This window comes from Salmo salar, chromosome ssa27, assembly GCF_905237065.1.
Source record: "Salmo salar chromosome ssa27, Ssal_v3.1, whole genome shotgun sequence".
Lineage (NCBI taxonomy): Eukaryota > Metazoa > Chordata > Actinopteri > Salmoniformes > Salmonidae > Salmo > Salmo salar.
Window position 1 is genome coordinate 17,941,834 of NC_059468.1, and position 16,409 is coordinate 17,958,242.

The 16,409-nt window shown below is 44.3% G+C and overlaps 1 protein-coding gene across 3 annotated transcripts in view; it reads right to left on the bottom strand.

Annotated features, from left to right (window-relative positions):
* trappc9 (trafficking protein particle complex subunit 9) overlaps positions 1 to 16,409 on the bottom strand; it is a 292,659-nt gene that overhangs the window by 182,862 nt on the left and 93,388 nt on the right. The gene's annotated exons all lie outside the window — the stretch shown is intronic.

Sequence of the window (16,409 nt, forward strand, 5' to 3'; positions counted from 1 at the left end):
GCAGCAAGAAGCCACTTCTCTCCAGGAAAAACATCAAGGACAGACTGATATTCTGCAAAAGGTACAGGGATTGGATTGCTGAGGACTGGGGTAAAGTCATTTTCTCTGATGAATCCCCTTTCCGATTGTTTGGGGCATCTGGATTAAAGCTTGTCCTGAGAAGACAAGGTGAGCGCTACCATCAGTCCTGTGTCATGCCAACAGTAAAGCATCCTGAGACCATTCATGTGTGGGGTTGCTTCTCAGCCAAGGGAGTGGGCTCACTCACAATTTTGCCTAAGAACACAGCCATGAATAAAGAATGGTACCAACACATCCTCCGAGAGCAACTTCTCCCAACCATCCAGGAACAGTTTGGTGACGAACAATGCCTTTTCCAGCATGATGGAGCACCTTGCCATAAGGCAAAAGTGGTAACTAAGTGGCTCGGGGAAGAAAACATCGATATTTTGGGTCCATGGCCAGGAAACTCCCCATACCTTAATCCCATTGAGAACTTGTGGTCAATCCTCAAGAGGCGGGTGGACAAACAAAAACCCACAAATACTGACAAACTCCAAGCATTGATTATGCAAGAATGGGCTGCCATCAGTCAGGATGTGGCCCAGAAGTTAATTGACAGCATGCCAGGGCGAATTGCAGAGGTCTTGAAAAAGAAGGGTCAACACTGCAAATATTAACTCTTTGCATCAACTTCATTTAATTGTCAATAAAAGCCTTTGACACTTATGAAATGCTTGTAATTATACTTCAGTATTCCTTAGTAACATCTGACAAAAATATCTAAAGACACTGAAGCAGCAAACTTTTGTGGAAATTAACATTTGTGTCATTCTCAAAACCTTTGGCCACGACTGTAGAATCTCAGGAGTAAGTGGAGTTATTGTGTAACCCTAACACACATAATTCAGAAGACTTGTGATTGACAAACATCCACGTTTTGGGGGGTGAAATAAACTGCTCTTCAGGTAAAAGAGTGAGAAAAGAAAGTGCACTGGACCATTAGAGCTTAGTAAGATACAGCCCATGAAATGTATAATGCACTTCAACGACTCAGTGTTAGACACATAGGAACATTCTGATCACCAAAAAGGTGACAAGGTAGGGGGGCCATGAAATATAGATTGTCTTAATGACACAGAGCCTGAAATATTCATAGAAGTAGAGACTACACTGCAATAATTAATGGAGAGAGAGAGAGAGAGAGAGCAAGCAAGTGGCACCAACTGTGCGGCAGAGAAAGAAGGATGGAGAGAAGGAGAGATGCATATAGAGAGGGGAATGAAACATGACTAAAGAGAAAGAGATGGAGAGACGGGGGAGATAAGGGAAAAAAACTAAGCTATTCATCTCCCCATGTTGACACCCCACTGCCTTATTCAACAGGTAGGCTAGCCAGCAAGAGTTGGAACTAGTGATGTAAGCCCTAGAGTTATCATCAATACAAAAAGACACTCCCTATTTTCTAGATGTCTGAGATACAGACCATCATTTCTCTATCATGCTAACGCAGAGAGAGCATGCAGAGTTCAGCCTAACATCCACTTAAATGAATGAGTGCTTCTAAGAGCGAAGCAATATCTAATTCCAGGGCACTACAATCCTTGAAGTCGTGAAAAGATTTGTCAAAAGTTAGTGAACCCTCAACACCCTGTTGGTGATGAACAGAAAACTGTGCATTGTTTTCGTCGCTGATGAATCGATCACTGATTGGCCTTTCATACTGACAGCCCTTACTCCATCACTGTCACTCTAGCTCTGAGCTGCCACAGGTCTAACACACTCTGTCACTCCCGATGGTCCACGTCCTACACTCTAGCTCTGAGCTGCCACAGGTCTAACACACTCTGTCACTCCCGATGGTCCACGTCCTACACTCTAGCTCTGAGCTGCCACAGGTCTAACACACTCTGTCACTCCCGATGGTCCACGTCCTACACTCTAGCTCTGAGCTGCCACAGGTCTAACACACTCTGTCACTCCCGATGGTCCACGTCCTACACTCTAGCTCTGAGCTGCCACAGGTCTAACACACTCTGTCACTCCCGCTGGTCCACGTCCTACACTCTAGCTCTGAGCTGCCACAGGTCTAACACACTCTGTCACTCCAGCTGGTCCACGTCCTACACTCTAGCTCTGAGCTGCCACAGGTCTAACACACTCTGTCACTCCAGCTGGTCCACGTCCTACACTCTAGCTCTGAGCTGCCACAGGTCTAACACACTCTGTCACTCCAGCTGGTCCACGTCCTACACTCTAGCTCTGAGCTGCCACAGGTCTAACACACTCTGTCACTCCAGCTGGTCCACGTCCTACACCACACTTTCCCCAAACTCGGTCATAGGGACCACAAGGGGTCCATGTTTAGGTTGTTGCCCTAACACTACACAGTTCATTCAAATGATCAAAGCATGATGATTCCTTGATTATTTGAATCAGCTGTGTAGTGCTAGGGCAAAAACCAAAACATGGACCTCTTGGGCTCCTGTAGACCGAGTTTTGGAAACGCTCTCCTACACACAGCTGCCCAGGTCTTATACGGTCGGTCCGTAAGAAACGGGGCGGAAAAGAGATGCATAGAAACAGTTGAGTAACATTCACTGATAATTAATACACACTCCATTAAGCTATATATAGCCTGCCAATATACCACTAAAATCAGTCTAGTGGAAGCAGGCAGCCTCACTATCACCCTGTTCACACTGTGTCTACTGCCCTCTGTGGACTGAACTCCTCCATGTCTCTACTGCCCTCTGTGGACTGAACTCCTCCATGTCTCTACTGCCCTCTGTGGACTGAACTCCTCCATGTCTCTACTGCCCTCTGTGGACTGAACTCCTCCATGTCTCTACTGCCCTCTGTGGACTGAACTCCTCCATGTCTCTACTGCCCTCTGTGGACTGAGCTCCTCCATAAGTTCCTACCTCAACCACTTCTCTCTCTTTCTCATAGTTGGCTGCTTAGGCCATACTGTACATAGACAGAAATGTTAACGTTCGCTTTTCTACAGATGCCTTTCCCCTATTGTGAAGAACTGACACCATCTGTCATTAATCCATTTGTCATAGTGAGGGAGGAAGGGACACTGGGAGCTAAGGTAAACACAGACTACCCTGTAGAGGAGCAGAGGACAGAGTTGCCAGGACAACTAGCAGTATATGATGAAGTAGGTCCACTAGAGAGTGGTCGGGTCAGGAGAGGACAACACCAGGACTGGTCTGTCTGTCTGGTGACCCCTTCAAAAGGTCCTGAACAGTCATTCTGAAAATTACTTTTTCTCTAATGGCCAACTACCAAGAAGTGTAAAAGACAGGCTGAGTTGGCGGGGAGCTTATATTCATGAGCTCGCCTTGACTGACAGCTCTTTGAAACGCCTATGTCAAGCAACTTGGATGCAGTGAGCAGTGTCGCAGTAAAATCATCTCAAGCAAATTTGGTGAAACACAAAGCAACTAAAACATTGAAATTGCATCAGTGATATATATATATATATATATATATATATATATATATATATATACACACACACACATCTCCAGTATGACATGTCTCTTGTGATGCTTTTCACAGCAGCACTGACGGATGTGGTGACTTGACAACTGCGTTGGAGTTTTGAACGGCCCTTCCCCCCCATTTAGTTCCATGCTGGCTGAAGACCTAGCTAACCAGTAACTAGCTAACACCAGACAGATGAAGACCTAGCTAACCAGTAACTAGCTAACACCAGACAGATGAAGACCTAGCTAACCAGTAACTAGCTAACACCAGACAGATGAAGACCTAGCTAACCAGTAACTAGCTAACACCAGACAGATGAAGACCTAGCTAACCAGTAACTAGCTAACACCAGACAGATGAAGACCTAGCTCACCAGTAACTAGCTAACACCAGACAGATGAAGACCTAGCTAACCAGTAACTAGCTAACACCAGACAGATGAAGACCTAGCTAACCAGTAACTAGCTAACACCAGACAGATGAAGACCTAGCTAACCAGTAACTAGCTAACACCAGACAGATGAAGACCTAGCTAACCAGTAACTAGCTAACACCAGACAGATGAAGACCTAGCTCACCAGTAACTAGCTAACACCAGACAGATGAAGACCTAGCTAACCAGTAACTAGCTAACACCAGACAGATGAAGACCTAGCTAACCAGTAACTAGCTAACACCAGACACAAATGAAGACCTAGCTAACCAGTAACTAGCTAACACCAGACAGATGAAGACCTAGCTAACCAGTAACTAGCTAACACCAGACAGATGAAGACCTAGCTAACCAGTAACTAGCTAACACCAGACAGATGAAGACCTAGCTAACCAGTAACTAGCTAACACCAGACAGATGAAGACCTAGCTAGCCAGTAACTAGCTAACACCAGACAGATGAAGACCTAGCTAACCAGTAACTAGCTAACACCAGACAGATGAAGACCTAGCTAACCAGTAACTAGCTAACACCAGACAGATGAAGACCTAGCTAACCAGTAACTAGCTAACACCAGACAGATGAAGACCTAGCTAACCAGTAACTAGCTAACACCAGACAGATGAAGACCTAGCTAACCAGTAACTAGCTAACACCAGACAGATGAAGACCTAGCTAACCAGTAACTAGCTAACACCAGGCACAGATGAAAGGGAAACATAAGTATCTTTGCCATAGATGAATAGTGTAAACTTTTAATTATATTTGCTGACACCTTACATTTTGGCACCAGTAGAGTAGCTATCTAGCTATATAAACCACGCCACTCTGCAAACACACCTTCTCCGATGTTGGTAACAAGGTGGTACTTGTTAAAATTAGGTAAGAGAATATCATGTTACCATTGGTTTATTCAAATGAAGTGTTTGACATGGGGGAGCAGTAACTTTATGATGAAACTGTATGTAGATGCAGTCATTTTTCATACTTTGATCTTGTTTCCTTCAAATATCATCACATTTGATGAAAAACATGAGTTTGACTGTTCATGACCTTTAACACAGACACCCTGTGACCTGCCTATGACAATGATGATAGAAGCAGAGAATGAACGGATTCACGCATGCACACACCATCTGCTTGTGCTGGAGTGTCATCTGGCATCACTATGGGGGGAAAAAACACACCAATTCAGCATCCTTCATCTACCTGGAGACATAGAGATTCTGCCTGGGGAAGTAGCCCGAACAGAGACAGCTAGCTAGATACACAATATACTGTATAGTGTCACACACACAGTATGACCATAGACAGATCTTGGGAGAAAACATTGCTGACAAAACAAAATATTTTTTCCTCATTGTGTCAGTCCATAGTAGCACGCTCTCCATGAGAAGGAGAGAGCTGTCATGTTTGGGATAGCAAAGAAGACTGAGTGGAGACATCAATACAGGAAACACACCAGGTAGCAACACAGCGAGTGATGACTCACTAGGACAGGGAGAGGTAGCATGGCGACACCATAGTCACACTATGTATTTCCACACTTCATCTGACGCAAGAATGCTTCGTCAGAACGTAACTAGGTCTACAATCTCTACCCGGCCGAGTCGGTGAAATGATTATCGTCAAACCCCAAATCAGGTATAACAGGCCTACTTCAGCAAGTGATTCATCTTACAAGAAAAGAAATACTGATATTGGCTACATGAATCAGTTTGAACAAGAAGGAAAAATTGACATCCCCTATGAACCTTTGTATTCCTTGTTAATCCCTCTTTTAGTAGAATCTTGAGAATAATGGTCCTCTGTAGCTCAGTTGGTAGAGCAGGGCTCTTGCTTCTACGCCAGGATAAATGCTTCTATTGCCAGGCCCACCCCCACTAAAAATGTATGCAAACAAGACTAAGTCTCTTTGGATAAAAGCATCTGCTAAGTGACATATTATTATTATTATTAGAATAAACAGAAAATGAATACGGTTTGCACCAAATGTGCAGAGTGCTTTAGTTTAGATGGCGACTCTCAAACCAGAACTTCAGACCCACTGAGATACTGTATGTAAATGTAGGATTTTAAGTCTTTGCTATATCTCCATCACGCTGCATGTAATAATGCTATACAATTGTTCCTAAAGCAATTAGGACACAATGGCTGCCAACAAGAGACAACTGAGAAGTGGGCTCTCACTAAAAGGCATTTGTAGTATGATCCATGGCACTGCTGTGCAATTAACAGGCCTGATTACATCATGCCGAGCTCCATGTGGTGTTCCCTCTCTGAGGCTTCACCGCAGGGTTTTGGCTGAGCTGCCGTGGGTAGCAGCCCATGTGTGTGTGTTCGTGTGTGTGTGGGTGTGTGTGTGTCAAATCAAATAAACGTGTATTGGTCATGTATACAGATTTGCAGATGTTATCGCAGTTGCAGCAAAATGCTTGCGTTTCTAGCTCCAACAGTGAAGTAATACTTAGAAAAAATAAATAAAAACGATACACATCAAAACTAAGTTATATAGGATGAGCGATGACTAGAGCACAGTACTGTATATACACTGAACAAAAATAAAACGCAACATGTAAAGTGTTGGTCCCATGTTTCATGAGCTGAAATAAAAGATCCCAGACATGTTCCATACACACAAAAAGCTGATTTATCTAAAATATTGTGCACTACATCCCTTTTAGTGAGCATTTCTCCTTTGCCAAGATAATCCATCCACCTGACAGGTGTGACATATCAAGAAGCTGGGGGCAATAAAAGGCCACTCGAAAATGTGAAGTTTTGTCACACAACATAATGTCACAGATGTCTCAAGCTGACGGAGCGTGCAATTGGCATGCTGACTGCAGGAATGTCCACCAGAGCTGTTGTCAGGGAATTTAATGCTAATTCTCTACCATTTGGCAGTACTTCCAAGCAGCCTCACAACCGCAGACCACGTGCATGGCGTCATGTTGGCAAGCGGTTTGCTGATGTCAATGTTGTGAACAGAGTGCCCCATGGTGGCGGTGGGGTTATGGTATGGACAGGCATAAACTACCGACAAAGAACACAATTGCATTTTATCGAAGGCAATTTCAATGCACAGAGATACTGTGACGAGATCCTGAGATCCATTGTCGTGCCATTGATCCGACGCCATTACCTCATGTTTCAGCATGATAATGCACAGCCCCATGTTGCAAGGATCTGTACACAATTCCTGGATGCTGAAAATGTCCCAGTTCTTCCATGGCCTGCATACTCACTAGACATGTCACCCATTGAGCAGGTGTGGGATGTTCTGGATCGACGTGTACGACAGCATGTTCCAGTTCCCGCCAATATCCAGAAACCTCGCACAGCCATTGAAGAGGAGTGGGACAACATTCCACATGCCCCAATCAACAGCCTGATCAACTCAATGTGAAGATGATGTGTGGTCACACCAGACTGGTTTTCTGGTCCACGCCCCTACCTTTTTTTAAAGGTATCTGGACCAACAGATGCATATCTGTATTCCCAGTCATGTGAAATCCATAGATTAGGGTCTAATGAATGTATTTCAATTGACTTATTTCCTAATATGAACCGTAACTCAGCCAAATCGTTGAAGTTATTACGCTTATATTTTTGTTCAGTATACATATTTAGTGGGTGAAACAGTATGTAAACATTATTAAGGTGACCAATGTTCAATGACTATGTACATAGGGCAGCAGTCTCTAAGGTGCAGGGTAGAGTACTGGGTGGTAGCCGGCTAGAACAGTGACTAAGGTTCAGGGTAGAGTACTGGGTGGAGGTCAGCTAGAACAGTGACTAAGGTTCAGGACAGGGTACTGGGTGGAGGCCGGCTAGTAACAGTGACTAAGGTTCAGGGCAGGGTACTGGGTGGTAGCCGGCTAGAACAGTGACTAAGGTTCAGGGCAGGGTACCGGGTGGAGGCCGGCTAGAACAGTGACTAAGGTTCAGGACAGGGTACTGGGTGGAGGTCAGCTAGAACAGTGACTAAGGTTCAGGACAGGGTACTGGGCGGAGGTCAGCTAGAACAGTGACTAAGGTTCAGGGCAGGGTACTGGGTGGTAGCCGGCTAGAACAGTGACTAAGGTTCAGGGCAGGGTACTGGGTGGAGGTCAGCTAGAACAGTGACTAAGGTTCAGGGCAGGGTACTGGGTGGAGGTCAGCTAGAACAGTGACTAAGTTTCAGGGCAGGGTACTGGGTGGAGGTCAGCTAGAACAGTGACTAAGGTTCAGGGCAGGGTACTGGGTGGAGGTCAGCTAGAACAGTGACTAAGGTTCAGGACAGGGTACTGGGTGGAGGTCAGCTAGAACAGTGACTAAGGTTCAGGGCAGGGTACTGGGTGGAGGTCAGCTAGAACAGTGACTAAGGTTCAGGGCAGGGTACTGGGTGGAGGTCAGCTAGAACAGTGACTAAGGTTCAGGGCAGGGTACTGGGTGGAGGTCAGCTAGAACAGTGACTAAGGTTCAGGGCAGGGTACTGGGTGGAGGTCAGCTAGAACAGTGACTAAGGTTCAGGGCAGGGTACTGGGTGGAGGTCAGCTAGAACAGTGACTAAGGTTCAGGGCAGGGTACTGGGTGGAGGTCAGCTAGAACAGTGACTAAGGTTCAGGGCAGGGTACTGGGCGGAGGCCGGCTAGTGGTGACATTTAACAGTCTGATGGCCTGGAAATCGGTCCCAGCTTTAATGCACCTGAGGTCCTTGATGATCTTCTTGGCCTTCGTGTGACATCGGGTGCTGTAGATGTCCTGGAGGGCAGGCAGTGTGCCCCCAATGATGCATTGGGCCAACCACACCACCCTCTGGAGATCCCTTTGGTTCCAGAAGCTGCAATTGGGAAAGGGGGATACCTAGTCAGTTGAACAACAATGCCTTCAACTGAAATGTGTCTTCCGCATTTAACCCAACCCCTCTGAATCAGAGGTGCGGGGGGCTGCCTGTAGTCCACGACCAGCTCCTTGGTTGGTTGACATTGAAGGGGAGGTTATTTTCCTGGCACCACTATGCCAGGGCTCTCACCTCCTCCCTGTAGGCCAGAGACTAAAATGTACTTTTTGTTCCACCATCAAGTGGCAGGTAGATGATTAAAAAAAAGTGTTTATTTTAACAGCTAAAATATTTTTTTGCCATAATTACATATGATTTTTTTTTTTATAAAGATGACCATGCTTTGTAATATTTCTAAAACAAGAAATGTACTAGTAAGAAGTAACGTGGTATATTGCTCAATTTCATAAAAAAAAATGTTTCATCAAGATATCAGAGATATTATATATCAGGGATACAGGATTAGTATATATTTGTGCAATTAGCTGCAGAAATACTTTGAAAACAGCTGCTGCGGCATTTTTCTCATCGTTGTTGGTAATCAGACCTACGACTGTTGTGTCGTCAGCAAACTTGATGATTGAGTTGGAGATGTGCGTGGCCACGCAGTCATGGGTGAACAGGGAGTACAGGAGGGGGCTGAGCATGCACCCCTGTGGGGCACCCGTGTTGAGGATCAGCGCAGTGGAGGTGTTGTTTCCTACATCAGGAAGTTCAGGACCCAGTTGCACAGGGATGAGTTCAGAGCCAGGGCCCTGAGCTTACTGATGAGCTTGGAGGGCACTATGGTGTTGAAGGCTGAGGTGTAGTCGGGTATTGCTCTTGTCCAGGTGGGATCGGTCAATGCAATGGTGATTGCGTCGTCCATGGATCTGTTGGGACGATATGTGAATTGTAGTAGGTCTACGGTGTCTGGTAAGGTGGAGGTGATATGATCCTTAACTAGCCTCTCAAAGTGCTTCATGATGACAGCGGTGAGTCCTGCTGGGTGACAGTCATTTAGTTCAGTTACCTTTCTTGGGTACAGGACATCTTGAAGCAAGTGGGGACCTGGATATGGAGAGATTGAATATGTCCGTAAACACTCCAGCCAGCTGGTCTGCACATGCTCTGAGGACGCGGCTTGGGATGCCGCCTGGGCCAGCAGCATAGTGAGGGTTAATACGCTTAAATGACTTACTCACGTTGGCCACAGAGAACGAGAGCACACAGTCCTCAGGAGCGCCAGGGGCCCGCGTCAGCAGCTCAAAGTTGTTTTGCTTGAAGCGGGAGAAGGTGTTTCACTCGTCCGGGAGAGTGTGTGTGTGTCTGCGTGGGTGCAGTTTTTAGTATCTCAAAGGCATTTCAACAAATACGGGTAAGAAGTAACAAAGAAAGGAGAACCTTGTCTAAGGTAAACGAAGCAGAATGAAGACATAGGCAGCAACGTCTTCCAGGCTAATGGAGAATCTAAAAAGAAAACATACATTTTACTAGTATTACTACTACAACAGGTGAAAACACCTGCAGAAAAAGGCATTGATCACTTACAACCAGCCTCCAGGAACACAGCGAACACAAATTAAACAGAAAAAGGTTACGACTGCCTTCACAACCAGTCTGACGTGTCATTAAACACCTCCAAAAAGGTCTGCTATATCTACCTCAGACCTCAGCGTAATTGGTTTTGGTGCTGCCCTGTATATAATGAGCCTGACTGTGTAGTACAAACACAGGAACAGGGGGAACAAAAAGTAGCCTGGCGATGGTCCAGAGGAGGGACAGTCATTAGTGCTTCCTTCTAAAGATGTGACTGTGTCTCTGATGCAGCCAGAGAATGTCCAAGTGCAGGAGAAAATAGCATCTTATTTTATTACTTCGTTGTGTGTGAACAAAGCCTGTTTCTCCTCTGTGAGTCCCTGATCTACACTATTAGCAACAGTCATCAAAATTGTCAAAAGGTTTTTAAAACAATTTTAATAAACACAACAGTTGGACAATGGATGACGATCCCAAGCAAATGTTTACTTTAATATATTACAGGTATACCAACGTATAGTTAAATATATAAAACATTCTAATAATATACTTCAAATATGAGATGTACTTTTCTAGTATATCTTAAGTATACTAGAAATATAATATCATTACACTTCAACAAACTTATTAAAAGTGTCCATGAAATTCATAGTTTTCAGTCATTTAGCATACTATAAATACACTATCATCAATCTTCAATAAACGTGTTAAATGTGTACTTTAAATTCCTTGTTTTTTATCATTAAACTTATGTTCACTATCATTAAACTTAAACTGTACTTCAATTTAAAATGCTTTAATTGTAATTTAGTATATTCATTCAAAATATACTTGGAATTGTTTTTACGTTAAAGCATACTTTTTTTAATGAAATTCTGCTTGTGAGTGATCAAGTACACTAAGGATACAGTGCCTTGCAAAAGTATCCATAACCACTGTGTTTCGTCACATTTTATAGTGAAAAAGAGGGCTTCAATTGTATTTAATTGTTATGTATTGTCAACATTGAACTCAAAATACTCTAATGTCAATGTGGAAGAATAGAAGGGCAGTGATTGGTAGATCGGTAAAAATATAAAATCAGACATTGAATAACTCTTTAAGCATGGTCAAGTGAATAATTATGATGTGGATTATGTATTAAACGCCCCAGACACATCAAAGATAGTCATCTATCTGAACTGAGCTGCAAGACAGGAATGAAACTGCTCAGTGATGTTATAATGCGGCCATTTGTGATTTTAAAACCGTTTTAGAGTTCAAAGGCTGTGATGGGAGAAAACAGAGGTTGGCTCAATAGCTTTAAGAGTTAAATGACAGAGTGAAGAGAGGAATAAAAATATATAAAATAATAATGCAAAAAAAACAGTTAAGGAATACACTTTTTGACCTAAATGCAAAGCCTTATGTTTGGGGTAAATCCAACACATCACTGAGTAACTGCTACCTTACTTCAAAGCATGGTGGTGGCTGCATCATGGTATGGGTATGCTTGACATCGGCAAATACTGGGGAGTTTTTCAGGATGAAAAGAAACGGGATGGAGATAAACAGAGGCAAAATCATAGAGGAAAACCTGCTTCAGTCTGATTTACAACAGACACTGGGAGGGAAAGTCACCTTTCAGCAGGACAATAACCTACAACACAAGGCCAAATCTACACTGGAGTTGTTTACTAAGACAGTGAATGTTCCTGAGTGGCCAAGTAACAATTTTGACTTAAATCTGCTTGAAAATCTATGGCAAGACTTGAACATTTCTGTCTAGCTAAGAGCCCCAACATCTTGACAGTGCTTGAAGAATTATGAAAATAATAAAGGGTTAATATTGCAGAATCCAGGTGTGTAAAGCTCTTAGAGATTTATCCATGAAGACTCACAGCTGTAATCATTGCAAAAGGTGTTTCTAACATGTTATCAGGGAGCTGAATACTAACGCAATGACTATATAATATTTTATTTAAATAATAATTGTGTAGATTGTTATTCCAAAAAATACAATTAAATCCATTTTAATCCCACTTTGTAACAGTAAAATGTGAAGACATCCAAGGGGTATGAATACTTTGCAAGGCACTGTAGTTTCAGTGTCAATAATGAGTTTTGAAGAGTGCAGAGAAAGTTGACAATGACAGTTTATCCACATGCACAGCTGAGGAACATGCTTCCTGAGTATACTTTTTCATATAAAAAAATATATACTTAAGTATCCTTTCAAAAAAGTATATTTAAATGTCCACAAAATATATTTAAAGTACACATTCAAAAACATACGTACACACTTTTTTTGGAAGGTTACCTAGCATCCTTTTCTGCAGCTGAAGTTCTTATTTATAATATGACATTGTTCCTAATATTTAGCATATTGAAATGTTTTCATGTTCCATTTTCAAACTGAATTATGTTTTACTTTTAACACATTTTATTCAAATGTTATTGTGAACTTTAATGTGAACAACTAAAATGTGAATTGCCACTGGTGCACAGTTATCAAAAGTGTTACTTGTAAATTGCTGATCCAGCCACAACTGCTTTATACACAGACTGTAAATTGAGCTCAGGTGCATCCTGTTTCCACTGATCATCCTTGAGATATTTCTACAACTTGATTGGAGTCCACCTGTGGTAAATTCAATTGATTGGACATGATTTGGAAAGGCACACACCTGTCTATATAAGGTCCCACAGTTGACAGTTCATGTCAGAGCAAAAACCATGCCATGCCATGATGTCGAAGGAATTGTCTGTAGAGCTACAAAACAGGATTACGTCAAGGCACAGATCTGGGGAAAGGTACCAAAACATTTCTGCAGCATGGAAGGTCCCCAAGAACAGTGGCCTCCATCATTTTTAAAGGGAAGAAGTTTGGAACCAGCAAGACTCTTCCTAGAGCTGGCAGCCCGGCCAAACTGAGCAATCGGGGGAGAAGGGCCTTGGTCAGGGAGGTGACCAAGAACCCAATGGTCACTGACTCTCCTCTGTGGAGATGGGATAACCTTCCAGAAGGACAACCATCTCTGCAGCACTCCACCAATCAGGACTTTATGGTAGAGTGGCCAGACGGAAGCCACTCCTCAGTAAAAGGCACGACAGCCCGCTTGGAGTTTGACAAAAGGCACCTAAAGGACTCTGACCATGAGAAACAAGATTCTCTGATCTGATGAAACCAATATTTAACTCTTTGGCCTAAATGCCAAGCGTCATGTCCGGAGGAAACCTGGTACCATCCCTACGGTGAAGCATGGTGGTGGCAGCGTCATTCTGTGGGGATGTTTTTCAGCGGCAGGGACTGGAAGACTAGTCAGGATCAAGGGAAAGATGAACGGAGCAAAGTACAGATCGATTCTTAATGAAAACCTGCTCAGGACCTCAGATTGGGGCGAAGGTTCACCTTCCAACAGATTAACAACCCTGAGCACACAGCCACTCCTGCGTTGTCTTGGCTTCAGGACAAGTCTCTGAATGTCCTTGAGTGGCACAGCCAGAGCCCGGACTTGAACCCGATCGACCATCTCTGGAGAGACCTGAAAATAGCTGTGCAGTGACGCTCCCCATCCAACCTGACAGAGCGTGAGAGGATCTTCAGATAAGAATGTGAGAAACTCCCCAAATAGAGGTGTGCCAAGCTTGTAGCATCATACCCAAGAAGACTGAGGCTGTAATCGCTGCCAAAGGTGCTTCAACAAAGTACTGAGTAAAGGGTCTGAATACTTACGTAAATGTGATATGTTATTTATTTTAAATAATTTAGCAAAAATGGCGAAAAAACAGTTTTTGCTTTGTCATTATGGGGTATTGTAATTATCATTTGCACAAATACACCAGTAGCATTTGGGCTGCAACCACCAAACACTTTCTGTCTACCCTTCCTGCACCGTCTACACTGCCTGCTGTCCACCCTACCTGCACCGTCTAAACTGCCTGCTGAACCCTACCTGCACCGTCTACACTGCCAAGACTGCCTGCTCTGTTCAGCCTACCTGCACTGTCTAGACTGCCTGCACCGTCTACACTACCTGCACCGTCAACCCTGCCTGCACCGTCTACCCTGCCCGCACCGTCTACACTGCCTGCACCGTCTACACTGCCCGCACCGTCTACACTGCCCGCGCCGTCTACACTGCCCGCGCCGTCTACCCTGCCCGCGCCGTCTACACTGCCCGCGCCATCTACACTGCCCGCGCCGTCTACACTGCCCGCGCCGTCTACACTGCCCGGCCCGTCTACACTGCCCGCGCCGTCTAGACTGCCTGCTCCGTCTACCCTACCTGCACCGTCTAGACTGCCTGCTCCGTTTACCCTACCTGCACCGTTTAGACTGCCTGCTCCGTCTACCCTACCTGCACCGTCTAGACTGCCTGCCCCGTCTACCCTGCCTGCCCCGTCTACCCTGCCTGCCCCGTCTACCCTGCCTGCCCCGTCTACCCAGCTTGCACCGTCCACCCAGCTTGCACCGTCCACCCTGCCTGCCCCGTCTACCCTGCCTGCCCCGTCTACCCTGCCTGCCCCGTCCACCCTTCCTGCACCGTCTAGACTGCCTGCTCTGTCTACCCTTTCTGCACCGTCTAGACTGCCTGCTCTGTCCACCCTACCTGCACCGTCTAGACTGCCTGCTCTGTCAACCCTACCTGCACCGTCTACACTGCCTGCACCGTCTCGACTGCCTGCACCGTCTCGACTGCCTGCACCGTCTCGACTGCCTGCACCATCTCGACTGCCTGCACCGTCTCGACTGCCTGCACCGTCTCGACTGCTTGCACCGTCTATCCTGCCTGCACCGTCTACCCTGCCTGCTCTGCCACCCTACCTGCACCGTCTAGACTGCCTGCTCTGTCTACCCTACCTGCACCGTCTAGACTCCCTCATGAATTTGTTGTCATGTTCTCTTGCATAATTCAACGTGTCAATAGCAGGATACCCTCGGATTAAAAATCAACACGCTTGGCTCTACATTACACCCATCTAAACATACTTTACATTGTTTGCGAGATCAGACAATATCTCTACAATCCAAGTGTTCATTTTAGGAAGTTGCTTTCATTTCAGTGCATCTAATTTGTAAACATTTCAACAGAAGTAAATTATTCCATGAAAAAGGAACCCCAGTGAGAGAGATGTTATTTTTCAGTCATGGTCTGCAGCCTTGTTCAGGTGAATTGTGTAAATAGGAGCATTCCTTTGTGGATTTCTGACTGCATGACAGTGCAGGGTGTTTGATGGGCACGCACGTACTACCTCCTTTTACCGACTCCATTGACAGAACCAAATAAATATTGTAACTATGCGTAAATCACAACACATAATGTAGGAACAAGCCGTCAAGACAAAATGTGTAAATTAATCTATGTGTGGGAGGAGAACATGTGTAGCCTTGGCCTACAGTTTGTCTTAATCAATTAAAATCCTTATTGTAGACTTGCCTGCATTTCCTTTCAGTTAGCAATGTCAACCAATTTTGGGGGGGAGGGGGTTAGTTTTTCAACAGATATTTATAGTGCTATTGCTCAGCCCCCAGCACATCAGTAGCTCAAACTCAACCATATATTGAATACGTTTCACTACAGCACCAAACTAATAGAATCTAGTACAATCTACACTGCCTTCAGAAAGTACTCACACCCCTTGACTTTTTCCACTTGTTGTGATTCAGCCTGAATTTAAAATGTATTAACATTTCAAAAGAAAATTGTCACTGGCCTACACACATGGCACTAAAGTGCTACTGCAAAACAAATGTGGCAAAGCAATTTACTTTTTGTCCTGAATACAAAGTGTTTTGTTTGGGGCAAATCCAATCCAACACATGACTGAGTACCACTATCCATTTAAAGCATAGTAGTGGCTGCATCATGTTATGGGTATTCTTGTAATCATTAAGAACTGGGGAGTTTTTTAGGATAAAAATAATAAACGGAACGGAGCTAAACACAGGCACAATCCTAGAACAATCCAGAAGTGAATTTCAAACAGATTCAACCACAAAGACCAGGGAGATTTTCCAATGCCTCGCAAAGCACCTATCTGTAGATGGGTAAAAAAAAAATCAAATAAAAGCAGACATTGAATATCTCTTTGAGCATGGTGAAGTTATTAATTACACTTTGTATTAATTACACTACAAAGATACAGACACCC